The sequence below is a fragment of the Neopelma chrysocephalum genome, unplaced genomic scaffold, assembly GCF_003984885.1.
Source record: "Neopelma chrysocephalum unplaced genomic scaffold, ASM398488v2 Primary Assembly neopelma1_72, whole genome shotgun sequence".
NCBI lineage: Eukaryota > Metazoa > Chordata > Aves > Passeriformes > Pipridae > Neopelma > Neopelma chrysocephalum.
The window spans coordinates 7,251,785-7,274,284 of record NW_020897732.1 but is presented as its reverse complement, the minus strand read 5'-3'; the positions used below and the strand labels follow the sequence as shown (position 1 = coordinate 7,274,284).

Here is a 22,500-nt window from a genome sequence, read left to right as displayed (position 1 = left end):
TGTGTATCTGGTTTATGATGTATAGGATGCTACTTTTAAATATATGTACAGAGACCAGAGAACTCTATACAAGAAATTACACTAATAGAATCGAAGACCAGCTGGCAATACATGTTGGGCAAAAAGAGGAAGATGTGACAACTTCAGCTAAACCAACAGACAGAATCACTTGATTTGGTCTCTGCACATCTTTAAAATCATGCTCTGTGAACATTGTTATGACAGGGAAAAACAAGATTTTTTTTCCCTGTAAAATTAAATGTCACTCTTGATAGCATAATATCTGAAACATCATCCTTCCAAGTCCGCAGCAATACTTTACACAGAAAATTAAACTCCCTCTCTATTTATTGAGTGGATAATGCTGTCTTCGAATGTGTGAGAACCCCTGCTAGGTGAGAAATTAAAAAAGAAGCACTATAAAGTCTAATGGTATGTATGAAATACAAAAAAGAGAGAAAAAGGTAACTTAATTGGTAATCAGAAGAAATCATAAAACTAATCATGCAATTAATGTCTTAAAAAGCCAGCATATGAGGTGTGTATAATTACCAGAAAACAATGCAGTGATGGTTTCAAGGATTAATGAATTAATGATTGTCAGGGGGAGAAGGATTTGATCTGCAATTTTACATGTTAGCTTTAAATCCAGGCTAAACTATTACTTTGCTTTGTTTACAGGAAATTCCCTTACCTTACACATTGCATTTATCTTTGAAATTAGTATTTTTTTAATATTGCATTGAAAACATTTTACTTGAGAAAGATGCAGATGTGTTTCCTTTTCCTTCATATAGCTACCCATTCTCCCCTCTTTTTCATGAAAATTGAAGACTCTTGGCAAGGAAGAGTTTGGGCAGCACACACATCAAAATGACACAAAGCCTAGAGAAATTCACCGATTGCAGGTGCCAGAATAAATTAAAAAAAATGTTGACATATATAAATATTTTCTCTTTAAAATGTAAAGTGCTACACCACATATTATCAATTGTCCTTTGTTTTGTACACACATTAAAAATAAATTTGTGTTCTGGTGCTGATTGCTAATTTACTGATGATCTTACATATCAAGATGTTAATTTGTTGATAAAATGAGGTGATAGAAAATTACAAATAATTTAAGACTGCTGTACATCAAAACATAAGCATTCCTTTGATTTAGTTGCCAACTGCAAAGATTTCAAACCATAGTATGGTAAACACTGGTTCTTTGTTCCTTTTTTTTTTCTCATTGGTTCAAATGTGCGCATCTGCTGTTAGATATGATAGCGATGCATGATGGATGGAAGGACGGATGAAAGGGTTGGTTTTTTGTGACAACGGAGTCTCATAATTCAACACTCTTCAAGGCAGGCTGAGAGGATGGCCCAGAGGTGAGAAAGCTGGCTTGGGACTGGAAAGATCTGGGCTACCAAATGCATACTCAGGGCCAGTAGCCTGTCTGCGACTTGATTCCCCATTTGTGATTGAAGGATATCTATTACTTCCCTACCTACTACCTACCTGCAGTGGGGCAACCTCTCCTTGGATATTGTGTGCAGTTTTGGTCACTGCAATACAAGAAAGATGTAAAGTTATTAGAGAGTGTCCAAAGGAGGGCAACAAAAATGGTGAAGGGCCTTGAAAAGGGAAAAGGGAAAGCCATATTAGGAGTGGGTGAGGTCACTTGGTCTGTTCAGCCTGGAGAAGAGGAGACTGAGGGGAGACCTCACTGAAGTCTACAGCTTCCTCATGAGGGGAAACAGAGGGGCAGGCACTGATCTCTGCTCTGTGGTGACCAGTGACAGAACTCGAGGGAATGGCAAGGAGTTGTGCCAGGGGAGGTTTAGGTTGGATATTAGAAAGAGGTTCTTCACCCAGAGGGTGGTTGGGCACTGAACCGTCTCCCCAGGGAAGTGGTCACAACACCAAGCCTGACAGAGTTCAAGAAGAATTTGGACGATTCAGGCACATGGTGTGGTCCCTGGGGGATGGTCCTGTGCAGGGCTAAGGGTTGGGCTCGATGATCCCTGTAGGTCCCTTCCAGCTCAGCATATTTTGTGATTCTCTGTTAACTTGATGAACTCTCAGAAAAGGAAATGGCATCAAGACTGTCAGGTAGATGGATACTCTAGTAAGAGCAGACAGGTGAGTAGCACGGGTAGATGCTTTAAAAATTACATAGCTAGCAAGTTAGGGATTTTTAAACTGAAAAATGAGGGAGTCCTTGTAAAATGTACCATGGTTAGAAATGTAAGCCTTTTCTATGAGAGGTTTGGCAGAGGCTGGGATTCCCACAATGTCTATGTGCCATGGTGCTCTGAGAGTTGAGCTGCCCATGGGTAGTTCAGGTCTCAGCACAACTCCTCTCTTAACCTCCAGATAATTCTCTCAGCTGGGGAAAACAGCAAAGGAAGGAAAAAGAACAAGACAGAACAAAGAAGAAAAGGTACGGGAACGAGACTAAGAAATGAAGTCAATTCTCAAGTCTGCTGCTGCCTTTCCGTGTGAGCTTATAGATGCTCACAGTTCATTTCTACGCTCCAGCTTCCAGCTGTAAGAGTGATTATAATACCTGGCTGCACCTCACAGGGGTTCCATCACCCCTTCATTAATGGGTGGGAGCACTCACTCCGTGGCAGTGACGGTGGCTGTAAGACAGGCAGAATAAGTATCACACGTGAAAATGGTGTTTGCACATGTATGTTAAGGACTGGAGTGAGGCTGGGTAACAGTACCACTTTGTATCAAATAGCCACTTAAATCTAATAAACTCTGAAATCCCTAAATCTGGACTGATTCAGCCCCCGGTTGAAGCAACCTCATTCTCATATATTATAGTGTGGCATCAGGGGGAATGGGATCATCACATCCAGGAGTTGAGGCCACAGAGTTGTCAGTTGTTTGAGAGAGAATCCAAATTTTTTTCAAAACAAGTGTGATTTTTTTTTCATGCATTTTCTTCCTTCTGTGAGTTTGGGACTGGTTTTGGTGGAAACTGGAGAGTTGTACAGTAATTTCGATATTTCTAGATTACTCATTTTCTATTTTGCTGTTGCTGGAGGTCTGTGACCCACTCTGTGAGACATTGACTGCCCTGTCATCCCAGTGAAGTTAGAGCCACGGGGCTGTTGGGAGGGCTGAACAGGATCATATTTTGATTTGTCAGAGCAATGACTTCACTAAACTTCACTACTGAGAGGAAACATATACCTTGTCTGATTTTGCATAGAAAATCACAGTCCATGTTGTGTAAATAAGATTTATTGTTTCTCTTTCCACCAGACATAGACAGAGGTGATATTTAGAGACAAAACAGACATAGTTTAAACAATTTAAATCTCCATCAGTTTCTCATTTTGCATTCTGCAAAGTAAATGTTGCCTTTCCCTATTTTTGCAGAAATGATATAAACATCTACCGACAATAATGACATCTAATCAGCAAGGGAAACCATTCTTTTTTTAATAGCCAAAGAAAACTCGAGGTGTGGATTTCTCAGTCTCATACTGAGTTAGACCAAAAATGCACATATGCAACAGTCTACTTGTGGCAGCAACCATTGGTGGGAACGTGGAGAAGAGTATAAGAATAGCTGGAGAAGCAAGTCATGACACTTGCACTCAACATTGGCCATGTGATGATACTCTCCCAGTCTCCATTCTGTAATGTGGTGGGATTTAGGTTGGAGGATTAAGGATCTTGAGCTCTTCTGTGGATACCACCTGATCTGAAACATGCTCTAACACCCCATGCTGTGAGTGCCTCTACTCATGGCTCTAAGCAGAGAGGGGATGTGCATTCCCGAATCCCACACCGTGGAGGCATCTCATCAAAATTGTTTCATATACTGAAGTTTGGGAATCTCTAGACTAGTCAGAATCACTCTAAGTCTTTCCAAGCTAAAGATGCTAAGAAGATTTAAAGAAAGATTTAATGCATTGGCCTTGATCTTGCCTAGTAAAATGGCCAGAAAAATCTGAATTTTTTACTGATGGAGATTTGGTTGCTATGCTTTGTGAAGGGAAGTTTGAATTCAATATTTAAGTCCCAAGGATCATAACTGTGCATTCTGAGATAAGAAAGCAGGGTAAGGAAAGGCTGAACCAACAAAACAATTTGTCCCATAGTTCTGCAGTCTGTCTCCATGCATCCATATTCTGCAACATGACACAAATGCATCCAAGAAATTTGACAGAGTTTTGCTTTGTTCTGACAATCCATAAATTTAACCAAAATTAACTCCCTCACCTTGATGAATTTACCTTGACAAATATGCAACATCAAGAAAATTCTACTTCTAGTCAAAAAGAAAATTTCTCAGTACAAGTCTTTTTGAGGTATCAGAACTACTGACAACACACAGAAATAGCCATATTGATTAATTTTCCTTTACAGAAATTGTATTAAAGTCTCAAAATTTCTAATTTGATATTTTACAATCAGAAAAAGTTACCATTTCTTCTTGATGTAACTCTTAAAAAAACTCTAATTCGTTCTTAAAAGGTAAACATGGTTACCTTTTTAACCATGGTTAAGGTAAAAGGTAACCATGGTTACCATGGTTAACCATGTTTTGGTTAATATGACTAGGTAATTCATTAGAAAATAGATTACTGTGACTTCTACCCTAAATCCACAGTTTACTGTATAAAAAATTTTTGTTCCAAATTTAAGTTCCAAAAAGAAAGCCTCATTTTCAAAATTGCTTGACATTTTGTATCTCATCTGATTCAAACTGTAGCTTTGAGCATTCACTAGCTTTGAAAATCAAATGACAGTGGGACATGCTAAACATGAACCCTGAATCTAGACAATTCAAAATTAAAAGTACTTTTGGAACTCTAGTAGGAGCCTTGATAAGAGATGAAAATAAAGTTTTCAGCACAGCACAAAAGAATTTCTGAGTCTGCTACTAATAAATACTCAGCCATGTCCACCAGACTGCTCTTACACCCAGAGATGATCTGCTTTAGTGTATGCTAATTTCTCTCATCTCAGTTGTTCCTTAAACCCATCTTTCCTGATTGTTTGGATTTTCAAAGCAATTCAGCATGATTTAATCTTAAATGACACTCAGACGCTGACTTAATAATTAATATGCCAAGTAAAGCAGGTAAACTAAATCACCTCTTAAATTAAGAAACCAGATCCTTTCTATTAGAGCATAAACATAATTTAAAACACTGGTCTTAATAACTCATGCTCTATTAAGGAAAGAGCAGGTGGCTTAGCGTTGCTAATGCTGAATTGATATTACAGAAAAATATGAGAACCTTAGGTTGGTGTATTATGTACTTCAGTTGCTTTCTAGCTGTACCATCAGCATTTAAATCATGAAATTACATTCCTATTCATGAGACACACTCTTCTGAATTTTAAGATGCGTATTATAATTATTTTTAGAAATTAAGGGATAATGTTTATTCCCAGTGGATACTATATTTTTTTTTAAATTTATTATTAAAATAGCGTGCTTTTAAATATTAACTACCAAACTGCAGGAAGCAGGGCAGATATGTCCCTGAGTCAGTAAGCAAACCTGCTCTTTCCATTAGCAGGTTGGGTGAAAACAGAGGCTGAGCTGCAGTCAGTGTACACTGAGTGCCCCAGCATTAGGAGTTCAGGGAGGGTCACTGCTGAGACTGCAGGCAGTTTTGTTTAGCTCTGCTTTGCAACAGCCTCTTAGAGTCTTTATTCTGATCTTTTTTTATGCTCACAGACCTGCACCATACAGCTCTTGTGCACAGTTTAGCAGCTGCTCAGCATCCCTTCCAGGCAGAAACACTGAGAAGTTTGTCTCCTACCTGGTTCCCACACCAGAATTCAACCTTAGTTTCTGCAGAGTAACATTGTACATCCTGAGTCAGTAGCTTCCACTCTGCCACATTCAAGGAGCTGAGAACAGGGACACAGTGTCTTTTTCCTGCTCTATGTACCGATTTTGGACTGGTTTTTTGCACTTTGATGGTGAAGATGTAGTATTTAAATATATACTGTAGAGTAAGGCTGAAAGTAGATGCCTTAAAGGTGGTACACAGAATCCACTGTCAGGTCTTCATAGATTATGAAAGTAAATTTATCACAATGGCCATTTACTCATAGAAGTTTCCTGATTACCTCTTGTACACTTTTAACTTTTGGGTATTAATTCGTTTTTACTCTAGTAAAACAAAACCTTTGTTAAAATACTGGTAGTTTGCATCTAAATCTCTTTTTCTTGTTTGGCATATTTAAATGATGGATTTAAACAGAATGAAACTATCGGGGAGAATAAATGCCACAGGAAGAAAAATCCTTATACTGTGACCTGCAAAACAAGATTATTCATTTAGGTAAGCTTAGTTTAAAATGCCTTATTGTGAGGCCTGTAAGGACCCTGCAAGAAATAAACTCCAAATCTGGATGCAAACTCACTCATCTTTTATTTCAACAGGAATACCAGTTAAGGCAAATGCTGAGATTTACTCCTTTAGGTGAAAAATAAAGAGAAAGAAAAAGTAAAAAGCTCTACAACAAGGGATGTCTCCAGTAGGAATTCTTTATTTGATAAGTTAATGGTATGGTCCAGAGCTGTCTTCTGACTTGTCATCACCCGTGCCAAAATGATGCAGTTTTAATAGTATAAGAGTTTCACTAAATATCATTGCTGATATTCAGTTGACAGAAATTGTTAGGAATTTAACACTAGGATGGAGACAGAGTTGGTGATCTCACAGGTAATTTAACTTGTGACAAGTCTTCTCACAGGGAATACAATTTTCAAAAGGGAGACCACAAAGAGTTCACCAGTGAGGTGTAGGCAATAGAGACAGATGCTGCTCACACCTGCTGGACAAATATTTGTGTCAGAGCACATGATACAGACTTCACATAAGCCACATGTCATTTAAATGTCATTTATATCTAGGACAGTTTGGTTTTTGGAGGGATTTGGATATATAGGCTCTGTTCTTAAAATTATTCACGTAGGTACTCAGCTTTGTAAAATAAGTGTGTAAACAAAGGGCATGAGACTTGCTGTTACCCAAGGCCAATGGATGCAGAGGTTCTCAGTTCAAAGCTTTTGCTGACTGTGAAATGTGGCAACAAAGGAGGATCAAACATGCAGTAAAAGACTCTTCTGGGAGAAAAAAACCCCTTAATGCAGTCAGTGTTAAATAATATACTCACATCAAATTGAAAACCAATATGACCAGAGCCAGAAGAGCCATGCATGTGACGTTGTCACTTAAATAACAAGGCAGTGCCCCCCCAGCACATGGCCCAGGGTTGTGTGCACTCTCCTGGGGATGAGAGGGAGGATCCACTCAAAATATCATTAGTAACTCCAAATATGCCTGCTAGGATTTGAACACAGTTTATTGGAGAAGAATAAACAAGGATATCTGAACATGGGAATGAGGGACAGGAGTGTTTGGTCCCAGTTTTGGTCTCATTCTTATTAACTTAATCCAACAAATGATTTCTCATGTCTTCATGCTGCTGCTTGAAAGCTTCTTTTGATGAAACCAGAAGCAAACCACCTCCCTGTACTTTCAAGCAGGGCTCACATCCAACACAGTCAGTTAAAAAGCTAATGAGGCAGGGATGTAGCAACAGCTCCTTTCACTGGACTGAGCAACCACTTTACAAGTGAACATGGTACTTTAAAAGAGAACCAAACATGCTAAAATGGTCAATCTGCAGCTACACTTCCCCCTCAAAACACAAAAAAAGAGATGAATTGTTTAAAGTTGCTGTGGAGCTGACTGAAAGAGTCAGAAACATGAAAAATGTTTTTTTCGTGGAGAATGGCATCTGTCATGGTGTAGCACCACTCTGGTGTTGCTGTTTAATAAATGACACCACAAATCCTGCTGCAATCCTTTAGAAAAACTTCTGCAAGACAAAACATCCTGTAGACATGCAGTGATAACCACACATTAGAGAATGAAGCATAAATGGATTGTATGGCAAAACCCATCTGTTGTACCTGCAGTTTATCTTTAATACCATATGATAAAATATCTCCAAAGTCACATAAATCATTGTGATATTCTAATCCAACCTCTGTGATCTCTATTCAGAAATCACAGCATCTGTCTTTAAAACTGTTCTTCCCAACAGTAACAAAATCTGACCCTATTAATGAGATCAAAGCTTAAAATGAGTAGATACTAGTCATTGCTCTGTTACAATTAACAAAAATCAACCCTTGTACCCACAAAACACTTCAAATTTTATTAAGCTATAAAAGAATTGGTTTTTAGCTAAAACATTTTTAGCTAATGTATTGATAGGAATTGGGCTTATGTGATGCCCAGATATGTGTAGTCCATGGAATAGGATTTACAGTAGGAGCATAAAATTTATATAAAACCTGTAATATATTTTTGTCTTGGGCTCACAGTAGAAAAAAAATATTTTGTACAATTTCTCTTTGTGAATTCTCATTAGTAGCAAATCTAGTCCCACTAAAAGATAACAGAACAAAGCTCTGCCTTCTCCCCCCAGGCTTGTAAGAATAACTTACACAGATCTGTAAGATACCAGCTACAGTTTGTTGTGGCTCTCTGAAAATCCTGAGTCAGAAGCAAGTTACACGAAACATGGTCTGTGCTTTTAAGACTAGCAAAGGCTATCTTGTGGGCGTTTGAAACTTGGACTAAATTTGTATTCAAGGAGTCCACATTAGAAAAATCCCAGCGTGATCCATGAAGAGACCATGGCAATGCAATAGGGAAGCTATACCATTGCCTTCAAAAGGGCCAGCTCCTCTTAGGAGCACTGCAGCAAGCAAGGCTGTGCTCTTCCTTTTGGGATACTTGCCAAGTGGTGTTTATGACATGGAGTTAGACCAGGAAAGTGAACCCAAGGGAGCGAGAGACTATAGAAAAGCTCCTAATTTTTCTTGTCTTTTCCTTGTATGCAGGAACAGGTGGATGTAGTAGACCTTCTGTGCTTTATCTTTTTTATTTTTTTATCTTATGATTTTAATGCATTTGTTTGAGACCTAAATCAAAGTAATTCTTCCGCTGTTTTCACTGCATTTTGAATCAGAACCTTTATAGGGACATGGTCCCGAGGTCCTTCAGAGCTGGAAGCATGCACAGGGGAATAAGCTTTGTCACTAACTGTGTCCAGAACATTTCCAATCAATTCTGAAAGTTTCTCTAGGGCCAAACAAGCCTGAACACTCATCCAAAGCCCCTGGTGATACACAGAGAGAAAATAGCTGCAGGGAACTTTAAATTTGTTTGTCAAGCTAGTCCACACTAGCAAGTCCACAAGGTTTAGAGAGAAAATGACAGCATCCCTCACCCTGCACAGGCCTGGTAGGAAGGATCCCAGAAAGGATGCTCCATGTGATTATCGGTGATCATCACCCCAAAGACATCTGTGGCAGTTATGACATGCAGAGCCTGTGATGTATGGCTTTGAGTATGGACTTTGAGAAGGTGAAGAAAGACAAAGAGAACTCATTATTACTTATTATGTGCCAGATGGTAGGAATGCCAGGATCAGGATGGTTCTCCTAGGGACACACCAAGATCATCAGCAGCCAGCAAAAGACTAAGAGCACAGAAAACAAATCCTTGGAGAAGGCGTGAGACCAGATTGTACAAGAAGTTAGTACTGGGAGCATCCAAAGGATTATATTTTCTTACAGCTAAGGTAGTAATTTTACCCTTTTCCTTCTGCCTCCAAAAATTAGTCCTCATTTTTTAACACTGGAGCTGGAACTGCCAGTACAGAAAGGAAATCTGCCTGATACAGTTTGGCAAACACCCTACTTTGAGCAGGAGATGGAATAATGTGGCTCCAGAGTCCCTTCAAATCATGTTGTCGTGATTTTGTGGTTCGTTCTCCAGGTGTTTCCAGAAGCAAACAGGCTTTGAAGCATGGCAGCAATATGAGAAATTGTGACCATACTTCTCAGAAACAACCTTGCAGGTCAGCACAGATGGGCATTACAGTCATAGTTATTTGTGCTGTAGGAAGAATAAGGCATAGTTGACAGTTCACCTCCATCTCTCTTTTGAGCTGTGGACTTCATAAAGAACCAAATGCTGCACACCTTATAGATGGCCGGCTCACCTGAGCTAGGGAATGGACTCTTCCAAATTTCATAAAGAAATCATACAGAAGAGAGGAAGGATTTGTCGGGTATTCGATGAAAAACATGCTCAAAGCTAACTGATCTTTGCAAAAATAAGGACACTGACTGTCAAAAAAAAAGAAAAAGAAAAGAAAATTGCATGCTTTTAGTAGAAAGTTATAAGGTTAAAAAAAAAAGGTAAAATAATAGCCCAAGACAAAATACCATGTGAAGAGTTGCATCAAAACACTCAAGTGGTGCTGAATGTTCGAGCTAAGTGTGGGGCAGTCAACTCCCATCTGCATCATGTAAAACCTGACACAATGGGTCACGAATGTGCCCTTATGATACTGCTGCATCTGCAAGATCTTCCCTCTTGCCCAGTCCTGGCATGACATGGGAGATGTGAGCAGCCAGTTCTTTAAGCAATTGCCAGGTAAAATTTAAATTACAGAAAGTTCCAGAAAATTGCACAGGTATCTTTTTGACACTTCATAATTTTCCCTTGGTAATGTGCATAAGTTGTAACAATCATCTGAAAGACATAAAATATGATGGGGAAGGTGGAGTAAAGGAAGCACTTACTGCTAACTATATACTGGCGAGATAAGCGCCAGTCATAATCTGACCTGATATTAATTTCTGTACGAGAAGGGGTTTTCAGAAGAAATCAAATGCTAAATACTTCTATGTAATTGTAAAGAAAGTAACTTGTGAAGTCATGGGCTATTAACTAATGACTACACTTCAACTAACGGCAGCATACAGTTGCTAGGTAACCCCTGATAAGATGTGTGCATTGGCTGTCTGAGAATTGCGGGAGAAAAGTGATTCCCTCTGCTGGCACCACCACCCAAACCATCGCTGAGTCAAACTGATTACACAGGAGTTTCTGTTTTGACTGATTTCATGGGAGATAAATGGTGAATACACTGTGTTTAGACAGACGAAATCTGCACGCTAGTTGATAAAATCTAAAAAATTGCAATCACCGAAGTGCATTTGTTGCTTTTTCAATGGGTTCATTTATCCTTGACATCATAATGTTGCATGCCGGAATCCTGAGTTCTTCAACTGATTTATTTTTATATAATGCATTATATTTCATAAGATGTGAAGAGTCAGATGACTGGAAGTTGACTGAAAATCAATGAGAAGCAGATACCTACCAGCATATATGATCAGTGCTGCCCTTTTACAATGTTTCAATACTTTTTATTTTCTATTTCACACTATCACAGTTAAGAGTTTGATAGAAACCTGAAATTCAATTTCATTGGAGTATTTTTTTTTTAATTTCGGTTCACCAAGTTAATATTAAATAAAAATGAATGCTAAGTCAATTCAATAAACAGCTTTTGAGGAAATATTATACCAACTCACTTGTTCTGAATAGAATAAAAACCAAAACAGAGCAGACATCCCCAATATCAAGAACTACGTGGAAACTATTGGCAGAAAGAAATAGATTTAATTCTTTTTACCCAACTGCCTACCATTCAGTATAGTGTATACAATCTGAAAGCCATTTTGGCAAAAAGACTTGCTTTATCTCTAAGAATGACTCGCAGCGTTATTCCTTGCCCTGGAAAATCATGCCATCTCAAGCATATGATTTAAAAGCAATCAAGATATATTCAAAAGTATTTCACCCTTCTAAACTTATTGCTTTTACAGTGTGTGAGAGTTGTCTCCCTCTTCTGACTGATCCAGAACCCAAGGGACCTAGAGCTGCTGAAACAAGAGACTCCAGGTTTGGGGTGGGCACAACCCAGTCAGCTGCTCTCACATATATGAGCTCATATGGAGACTGGAGCATGTCCCTACAGGTACAGATTTGCAACTGGACATTTTCCTCATGGTAAGCTCTCTGTCCCCTACCATAAGACTCCTTATCATCTCCTAGGAAGGGGTGAGCAAGCAGTGGAAACAAAGAATAAAATAAAAGATGACAACATTATTATCTTTTTCTTCTGAGTTAGCTTTGAGGTTCGGGGACACACCAGGGGTTTCCACACTACTAGAAGGGAAACACAGTTGTTTGCATACACTCCAAGTGGCATCACTATTTTTGCATCCCCATCACACATCTCCTCTGCTGGCATCAGCCAGGGCTCTTTCCATGGCATACATTGCTCACAGCTTGATGCAACAAACTGCCCGACAACTATATCGAGAAACAGCTTGTTTTGTTTTTCTAATTTGGAAAACAAAGGCGCACTGCAAGCTGTGCTGAGTGGGAAGTCATACATCTTTAACACAAAGTAAAAAGGAAAAGAATAGAAGGAAATATCCTTTAGTTACAGCAAACACCTTACTTTTTCCTTGCAAAGTGCCCTGTCAGCATGGCAAACCCCACGCCACTTCTCAACACCGGGCAAAAAAGAGTGAAATCTTTGTTGTCTCTGTGTTCAAATGTCAATATTAGGGAACTCATTTCCTGTAAAGAGAGGTCTTCAGGCTACTGGAGAAGACTCTTTATCAGCTATGAAACTAATGCAGGCTACAGACTATTCACTGTGTAGGCCAGCAGTTCTCAAAGGGTTGCCTTGGAAGGTAGGTTAACCACTGGGCCATCAATGTATGGACTACATGGAGTGTAGGACAAGACTAAAGAGGTCTCGTATGGCCTCACAGAAAAGCACAAGGGCTGGGAAACCTGCTGGACTTTGATTACCTGACTGCTGGAGCTCAGTGTGCTCACACTCTACACGAGCACAGCCTCAGTGCTCTCTCAAAGATGGCCACAAATGGTTGAAGATCACACTCAGGAATCCCTAAGACAGGCTTATCAGACCAACATAGAGTTCAATGAACATTATTTGCACCAATCACACCTTCAGCCAACACTAAAGCCCGTGATATCCATAATTTACCTAGTTATTTATATGACAGAATCATCTTTACACCTCAGATGTGGTGGAGATCCAATCTATTCAGCCTCAGCTTTTAAACTGAACTCAATTTAACTACGCAGCCCCAGCCTTTGGCTTTTCCTCTAATCAGCAGTGGGAAATACAAGGCATTTCCAATCATGGCTGGACTCTGCTGATTATAGAGCTCAGCTAACTACACTCCTATCACAGATGATTCAGTTAAGTGTCTGTACAACTAAGTTTGGGGTGGATAATGTCAGCTACGAATAGACTTTTCTAATCAGTGGGCTCATACCTCACCGGAGGGTAAGGGTGCAGGAAGCCTTGGAAACTTTGAGCCAGACTTTCAAAGCTCTGGAAAAAGCCAGAGCCAGTCTTATCAACTGAGATCCTGGAATGTGTCTGTGATTGCCCACTCCTCCAGTGTCCCATGAAACAGAGCCAGGGTACAGCTCTGTAAATGAGCAGGATTGAACCAAAGAAATAACTGCATGTATCATTTATCTTCTCAGGAAATGATCCAGCAAACCCTAAGCATTTGTTAATCTGTCAGGTATTTAGCATGAGGGAATCCAGCCTGGTGGTTCCCTGTACCTGCTACATCATGATAATTAATAATAAACATATTAGACACTGGGCATGAAGTAAGGAGGAGACCTTGCTCTGAAAGCTTTACCTCCTGAACAGGTTGGGTAGCAGTACTGAATTCGCGCCCTGCAAATAAGTAGTTTTACAAAGAGGAATTCTGTGGTTCCCCCTCTCCTGAGCCAGAAAAGCCACAGCTGATACAATTTTTTCAATCTGCTTTCCTGACTTGTGGTCTGATGGCAGATTTTTAAGACTATGTTTTGAATTAAGGGCAGGTGCCAATACAATATATTGTTGTGACATAGATGCAATAAAGATGGCTTTCTTCTTCTGTTTCTTTAAGGTTATTTGCATTCCTAATCAGAGACAGAATTTGACTGAGAATTTGGGAGTCCCCAGGATGAAGAAGAAAATTCAGCAGAAATTTAATTGCTCAAAATATATCAAGTTGCCATATTTTGTTTATTTCCTGAGATTCAATTACAAAAATTGCCAGCCTGCAACTCCAAATTGCATGACAACTGTTGAACTTACAGTCTCACAAGGATAATCACCCCAGAGAACAACAACACACACATTGTTCCACTACCATCAATTAATATAAGCTGCCAGTAATTGGAAAGGGCAGAATGAATTCTGCACCTCCTTTATTCCCTGACTGGTATAATGAGGATGTCATTCTATTGTCTCCTGGGTGGGATCTTTTGGCACCTTGGTTGTTACAGGTTTTTTCTAGACACGTTGGGTACAAATATGGTTTCACTTGACAAAATGTCTTGGTGACCTCCCCAGTCTGTTCATCCTTGTCAAATCAGGATTTCACACATTGTTTTCTGCACATTCCCTTATCTTAGTGAAAGTTGCATTTACCCAGCCCATTGCCATCGGCTATTAGTCTGGTACAAAACTCAGGCTCAAAATGAAAAAGATAAAACCGAGAAAAGACAGCACACGCAGCCACTACTGCTCTGCTTTCTCTTGTTGCACTTAACAAAATATGCTTAATAACACCATTGTGTTATTGGTGAACCAGAGAGACAACCAGGTGTATCTTGCCCTGTCAACATTACCCATTCCTGAAATACTCTGTATCTCCCCATTAGTGTTTCCAAAGTTCACCATGTCAATAGAAGGAGGAACATTTCATTGTCTAATGGATACAAAACAGCAATAATGACATGGTATTAGCCATTGCGGATGTTACTGATCAACAAAGTCACAGACAACACCTGGATCTACTCCAAGCTTCCATGGCTAAACCCAAAAGATTAAAATCTTAAAATGACAATTTAAAATTTCACACATTAATAATTAATATTTTTCTTATAATATGGCTTCCTCGTGTGATCTTAGTTATCTGACAGACTTTTAACAATTTTATCTTCTTGGTATCAGCAAAGTAAAGAAACTGAACCTGTTTAGAAAGGAGACAAAATTATTTTCATTTTATATATTTATTATATGTTTCAAAATGTAATAAAATACTGTCAATTTGTTAAAAAAATTATCAGCAGATTATGGTTTATCTGGGTGAAAAACTCTCTTCTCTGGTTTAGAAAAGAATGATTTTCCTTTCAGCATTCAAATTTGCATGCCAATATACTTTGCATATAATTTACATACCATACAGTATCACAACCACTTTGCCTCTTATTGTAAAGTCCAAGATCAGCTCCTAGCATTTCATAGCTAGGATTATTAAAACATTTTGTTAAGTCAAGTCTGAAGATAAGCTTCCATCCTGATGCTTCTGGAATTGCACACTAATGGGCAGGAAAGGTGAGCATCTGGTTCCGGCACTGGGGTGGACTTCGGATCCAGATGCAAATTTCTCATGGACTTGTTTCTAAATCTGGATAATTTAATTTTGTATCCTTATAACTTGGATATTTAATTTTAAAATAAGAAAGATGATAATTTTTATTCCCTTTCTTTTCTAATCTTGTCTTTTTCAGTGATTATCTTAATAACTCAAAGACATAGTTTTCCTGTCACTTTATGTGTGGGCAGGTACCCAGAGAGATGGCAGTCCTGTCTAGAAAGCATTACTGTAATGCCCCTGTTAATCAAAACTACTCAGCCTTTTCTCAATTAAGTGATTTATGCAAAGAAATACCAATTTGCTACAGAGGGATTTTTTTCACAGATCCAAAAAGTTTTAGGAAAACTTTGAATAGGAAATTTTTTTTCATGTCAAAACCATCACTTTTTTTAATGATCAGGTGACAGAAAGCTTTACCACCATTTAGAGTTTAGTGTCAGAGCACTTCTGTGGGAAACCAAACTCACCCATTTCACTCACAAAAAGAATCTTAGTGCGAACCAGGAGCTATGTTGAACACTTATCTGTCCCAGGTTCTCATAAGCTATCTGGAATATTAAAATATCCACATAAAATGAAACAATTCCAGGAGGCTACTGCCTAGTGTATCTGGTTAGGTTTAGCCCACATAGAAGACCTGTGCAGAAAATCAGGGTGTCCCTGCTTCTGTGTGAGGACTACACCTTCCCTCTCTTCTGGGTCTCTGCTATGCTTCTCTCATGAAAAACTAGGAAAAGACTTGATTTCATCCAAATGGCAAACATTCACAATATTAAGAAGCTCTTCAGCACAGAGAACGGCATCCTGCTAAGCACTGCCAAATGTACACGTGGCAATTCTGTGGGGGAAATCAGAGTGCACATCCTGAAGATGCCTGTGATACTTCAGTAGAGTGAAGTAGCAGCTCTCTGCATGAAGGTAACTGGAAATGGAACCCAGGGCCACAGCTGAGGTCCATGAAGCACCTGAAGCCTCTTTCTTACCTGTGGTAAGAACTTGAGGATATTATTTAATACGTAGCACCTTAAAAAGATAAAGTTGCAGAGGTTAGTGGTGTGAATACTGACACTGTATCAGATATACTACTTACAAGTAGCACTACATTGCTCATCTCCAGATGCTACTTTGAGATGTATTATGGCTTAATACAATGGCTTAAGTATTTAAGACCAGGCTGGATGGGGCTTTGAGCCACCTCATCTAATGGAAGGTGTCCCTGTCCATGGCAGGAGGGTTGGAACTGGATGATCTTTAAGGTCCCTTCCAACCCAAACATTCTATGATTCTATGATTGATGCTTCTCTAATCATAATCTCTCTACTTAAGACAAACTCAAATCAGCATTTCAGTAGAAGCAACTAAAACTGATTTGATCATTTTTCCTACATATTCATCTATTGTAGCCTAAGTTACTTGCTCTATATGAAGGATTTCCAATTTTCTCCATGATGAAACAATTATGATTTGTGCTAAAATTAATAGCAAGACATGTAAGAAGGTGAAGTGAATAAAGAGGAACTCAGGTCAAATGATGCTGCCTAACCTCAGTGCAGGCTGCTGCTGTTCTGCTGCAGAAAATGATGAACTTCAGAGCCAACTTAGTGTCTTGGGAAAAGGCAAAGAGAAAAAAGGCAGCTGCCACCTAAGCACTACTCTGATCAAATGGGAAAGAGTTAAGAGGAGCCATTAATACTCTCAGGTGTACATCTTGCTAGTGCAGGTAGCACTAGAAGAATGGACAAGTCTTTCTTTTAGGAACAAGTAATGGAATTTCTCATGAAATATCTACCTACCTTACATTATCTGGCAGCTGCACGCCAGACACCTGTATGCTACTGAACACCCATCTGCTATATATGCTACATGGATTTGTTTCCTTTTTTTATTGAGCTTGGCGAAGGAGTTGATTAGGACGATAAAGTCTTTGAGAAACATTTTGGACAAAGATGCCAGCACAGATTGTACAGTAAAAGACATCAGGTCTGCCAATACATGCACAACACACTCTGCAGGCTGCTTATACTTGCTTTGCAATGATTAATTGCACAAATTATTGGAATTCTGAAACAGTACAAGCCATATTTCCATATTCCTATTTGGTATAGATTTGATAATGAAAGGATGCAACCTTCTCAACAGGTAATATTTGTAGTCTAACTCCTCCCTTTTCTTGGTCAGTAGGAATATCCTTTCTCTCAGAGCAGGCTCTGCCTATCTTTCTGCTCTCTCCTGCTACAGACAATATAGCTGAATGTTGCTGATAGGACTTTTGCCCAATTCCAAATCTAAAAAGATGTTTTTTGTATGACAATTTTTCCAGGAATTAAGTAAACTCACTGATGGCATTTTGAGTTTTAAAAGGACTGATTCACACGCTGCTCGTGTGTGCACAGTCAGTAGCTGGAGGAAGTCATCCAGTGTTCAGTTGCACCCAAAAGTCTGTTAGGTAGATCTCAGAAAACACAATACTCTTCCACAAAAGGATGTCTTTATTTATACACACACACATATGTATATGTGTGTGTGTGTGTGTGTGTATGTACGTATGTATTTATATATATGTGTGTTATTTGTAGGATCAGGACCTTAGTGTCTAATTTTTTTAAAAAGGTCATAACACACCCAAGAAGTAAAATAAAGGACAAGATACTATGAACAATAACAACAACAACAACAACAACAACAACAACAACTACTACTACTACTACTACTACTACTACTACTACTAAAGTATGTCAAGGCAAACACTTTTAGGATGAACCAGATTTTCACACTAGTAAAAACAGAAAAAGGTGTCAAGAAATATTTTTAACATAATATTTTAACAGGCAAGTATATTAATTGAACTTATTGACTGACATGGAAAACATACTACACTCACTTTTGGATAAACTATGATACATTTTGTTCACATGATATGTTTTCTGTATGTTTTCCAGTCAGCAGCTGCATTCAGTGCACAGCACACAGAATACAACTTAGCCCTTCAGGTTGTGCATGTGCATGCACAGATACATAGATACACACACAAAATCCTAAAGCAGCATACTGCACTTATCTTCTTCCCATTTTTATATCATACATATTTCATTAAGCTTCATGCAGAGTGTCTTCTGATTTATGGTAATTGTCAACAAAAGCAAAAAATGACGACAATTTTAACCCTGCAGCACTGAGGACTTAACTGGGATAAAACTAAAATGTTCAGGGGAGAAAAAAAACCCCACAACACCCTAAGTCACTGGAAGCTTGACCCTTGAGATGTCGTCAACTTTTTATTTTATTTTATTGTGTTTGTTGTCTGTAGAATCAGATGCTAGCAGCAACATCTGATATACTGGACACCTCCAGTGTTATCCCAGCATGCTCATGGCCTGGAGGACTTGGAGTAAGACTAATTTCCATATCAAACCCAATTTAGATGAAACATCTTGGTTAAAAAAAAAAAAAAGAAAAAAAGCCAGCGCATCAATAGCCCCTTGATTAGATTTTCATCTCCTGAGCAGGCAAATATGAATATTTATTACCATGAATGCAGATTTCCCTCTTTCCATTGCTCTGATCTTGAATATTACCCACTGCTAATTTTTATGAAAATTTGGGCAACATAATGTTTTCACATAAACTGACAGTTCTTGAGATAATCCCGTTATTGTTTGGTGGGAAATGACAGTTTCCTCTTATTCATGTGTTAACGAGGGATTAAATATTGTTTTTCATCACCATAATCTAAGATGGACTGGAAATTAAAATTCAAGCATTGTGCATTAGCAGAGCTTTGAGGACCAGAATTTGTTTGCATTCACTTAGTAAAGATCTGTAAATTAACAGTTTAACAATCCAGTGAAATCTGTATCATAAACCCAAGCATTGACGTTTGCAAAATGAAGTCATTACTGTACCTGCTAAAGGTAAAGAACCAGAAAGATAAATAGTTTCCAAAATGACACCCCCTTGCAAGAGCAAAGTGCACAGTGAACTGTTGTCAACCACAGTGGTCCTCGAGCATTAATGGACTAGGTCACTTTTCAGTGGCACTGACTCATGTCCCTTTTCCTTGTCACAGGTTCTAATACTGAAGCACTTGATATGCTCAGATCACATGGAAAAATCACTCTATGACAGATCTCTCCATAGCACTAAAAGCAGTCACACTGACCCAGGAGCTGTTTTCGTGCTGTGCTCACGCCCTACCCAAGTCTTGGTGTACAGTACACAGACACATATAATTCTTCACTGAAATGGGTATTTTGCTGGAGCTGCAGTGTTTCTGCCAGTTCTCTCCTTATCTATCAGTTATCTCTTCAATGCTTGTGCCTAGCGCCCAGCAATATGAATCAGAGAAACCTACATGTACCAAAGTGAAAACAGAGACCCATTGGGGACATTCTGTGGTTTGTGAGCCATTGTTGTTTCTACAAAAACTTTGAGTTAATAATTCAGTGAAGTATGTTTGCATTCTAATTACAAAAACCCCTAAACCAGTCAAAGTGTTAAGAGAACTAAAACTATGCTTAGTCAAAGCAACTCAAACATCTGCCTAACTGAATCTTAAAACTATCTCATCAGGATAAATCTTGCTGATTCAAGCAAAAAAAACACCCCAAACTGAGCTTCAACAAAACTAATTTAATAGGAGTCCTCATGCTTAAATTTAAAATCTTATTAAGAGTATTCTGACAGAAATATGCTTTTATATGTGTAACACATAAAGCCTTGGATTCTGAAGGATGCTGAAGTGATGGACATGCAGCAACACCGCAGCCATGTTGCCTTTGAGGGTAACTTAATGAGGTACAACTGCAAAACAATTCTGAGCAGGATGAATGAGAACATGCTACCAAGCCATCAGCCTTCACAGATAGCAGAGCAGATCTTAAGTTTTACAGCTTAGTACTAAAAAACTGGCAATAAATGGCACAACAATTACTCTAACTAGATAGGGGGAAAAAAGTCACTACATGCAGCTAAAGTTTTGATTCTATTCGTATTTAACTCTAACATGCCTTTATGCCTGTGCTCCAAAGGTGATCACACTGAAACTGCCTGCTGTGAATGGTCCCTGGCCTGGATCTTGCATAGACTTAGAAGTAAACAGCCCAGAAGAGTACTAGTTGGCACAGGACACACTGTGACTATGAAAAATGTGGGACCATGACAGGTTCTGTGCCCTGTTCTTGTTTATTTTACCAGCACTGATGCAGCTATAAGGCCCCTGATGTAAAAGATTCATATAGGAAGGCTGGATGTCTCACAGTTTGAATCCTGGAATTAGACACTTGCTCCTTTATGCTTATGGACTAAGAGCAGAGGTCCTTGAAGGTGGCTTTCCGGGTTGACCTGGATGGGAATATTTGCTGCCTGGGGTCTTCTAGAAAGAGGGCTGAGGGACCGGGATCTGCCACCTCTTCCTCTCCTTAAATAGTTAAATCTGTGTTTGAGACTGTTTGAAATCCACCTGTTCCTAACAGGATCAAGCTCCTACCAGTGCAGGTGAAAGAATCTCCCTTCTTACAGTTTCTGACCATCTCTATCCCTCAGACTTCAGACAGTTTAAGAGAATTTAATCTTAATCTACAGCTTCCCCAGCCAACCCATTACACCACTGAAGATTTTGTTTTCCTTTGAGTCATAAAGAACTCATGGCTGCTGGTAGAAGGAGGTTGCTGAATTTCATGAATCAGTGAGATATCTAGTACAAACAATCATGTTCTCCTATTTAAGGATTCTGCATATCTTCTTTATGAATATGTCAAGTGCAGGCTGCCAAATCATAGTTAGGGTGGATAATAACACTGATTCTTGAGCAGAATTACCCTGGAGTTGGCTTTATGTAGCCAGTGCTAGTATCTAAATCTCTTCTCTCTCCAGATTTATAATGGTTTGTAAGGGAAACTCTGCTTTAAAAACAATGGCATGACATGGCCTAAACCCAAGATAAATCCTTAAAACAAACACATGATACTATTTAAATGGCACAATGTTAAAAAAAACAAAAAGGAACAACACTGGTAGGATGCATAAGTTCCTGAAGCCACAAGGCAAACTGTATCTTGTTTCATTTTACATGATACTGAATAAAAATTGAATTGCTGTAGTTGCCATGGCAACTGCCACATCACTTGGCACTTCTGCTCCTTTAAATCACACAGTGCTACTGTAAAGGAATTCATGAACCAATGTGACACTTGAATGCTTGTGCTTTATATACTGTTTCAGGAGGAAAACATAAATCAATATAGACCGATAATTGTCTCTGACAATCAGGTTTCCTGTATTTTTCTTAACATTGTAATCTCCTCATTTCCTTGTCGTGTTCTTTAAAAATTTGTAAAGAAGGTGGAGGGCGTTGTCACAATCAGAGCACAAGCAAAGAAATTACTACTGACACATGATTTCCAAACTGAAGCTGTGACCTGTCATTCAGATGTCAAAATACCTCTGCTATGCAATATTCAAATCAAATACAGGGAATAAACATTGGAACTTTGCCCCTCCACAACCAGAGATGGTGTGATATGTGACAGAAGACAGTCTCAGGAGCATTCAGGCATCTCTTTAACTCTAAACTTATCAGTAGCTTATGAGGAAAGTCTAACTATGTATTAAAGCCAAGCATATTCTAAATGTTTGTAGAGTTGGGGCCACGACTTATATTGTTTTAATATGTTTTGTATATAACATGCAGTAACAGAAGATATTTGACAAAATAATGTGGTAAAATTATATACGTATTCATACTGCATATTTTTTGTTTTTAAACACTTAACACTTTTATTAACACTCTGGATACAATTTATTTGAAAAGCAGCCCTCTAGTGGGCTATGTACTATAATGAATAGTTAATAAATAGCATTAACATTATCTCTAAATATTATCTAAAATGCATTTTGCAGAAGGATACAAGATCTTAAATAAATGAGCCATAGATCTCCATCATTCTCTTTGGAGAAATTTAATGTTCTGTTTAGCTTTATTCCTTAAAGTCCTTAAAGTGTTACTTCTATGCTGCCTGTACAACAAACTGTAATAGTGAGATATTCACTATCAGTAAAATTCCATATAAATAACATATTACTAGTAGGATTATATGTAAAATATAATCTATTAATTTTTAAGGGTTACACAGATTTAGAATCTGTAATTTGTG

The 22,500-nt window shown here is 38.6% G+C and overlaps 1 protein-coding gene across 1 annotated transcript in view; it reads right to left on the bottom strand.

Moving 5' to 3' along the window:
* The window catches only part of PTPRN2 (protein tyrosine phosphatase, receptor type N2), a 645,766-nt gene that overhangs the window by 210,342 nt on the left and 412,924 nt on the right, over window positions 1-22,500 (bottom strand). The window lies entirely within an intron of this gene.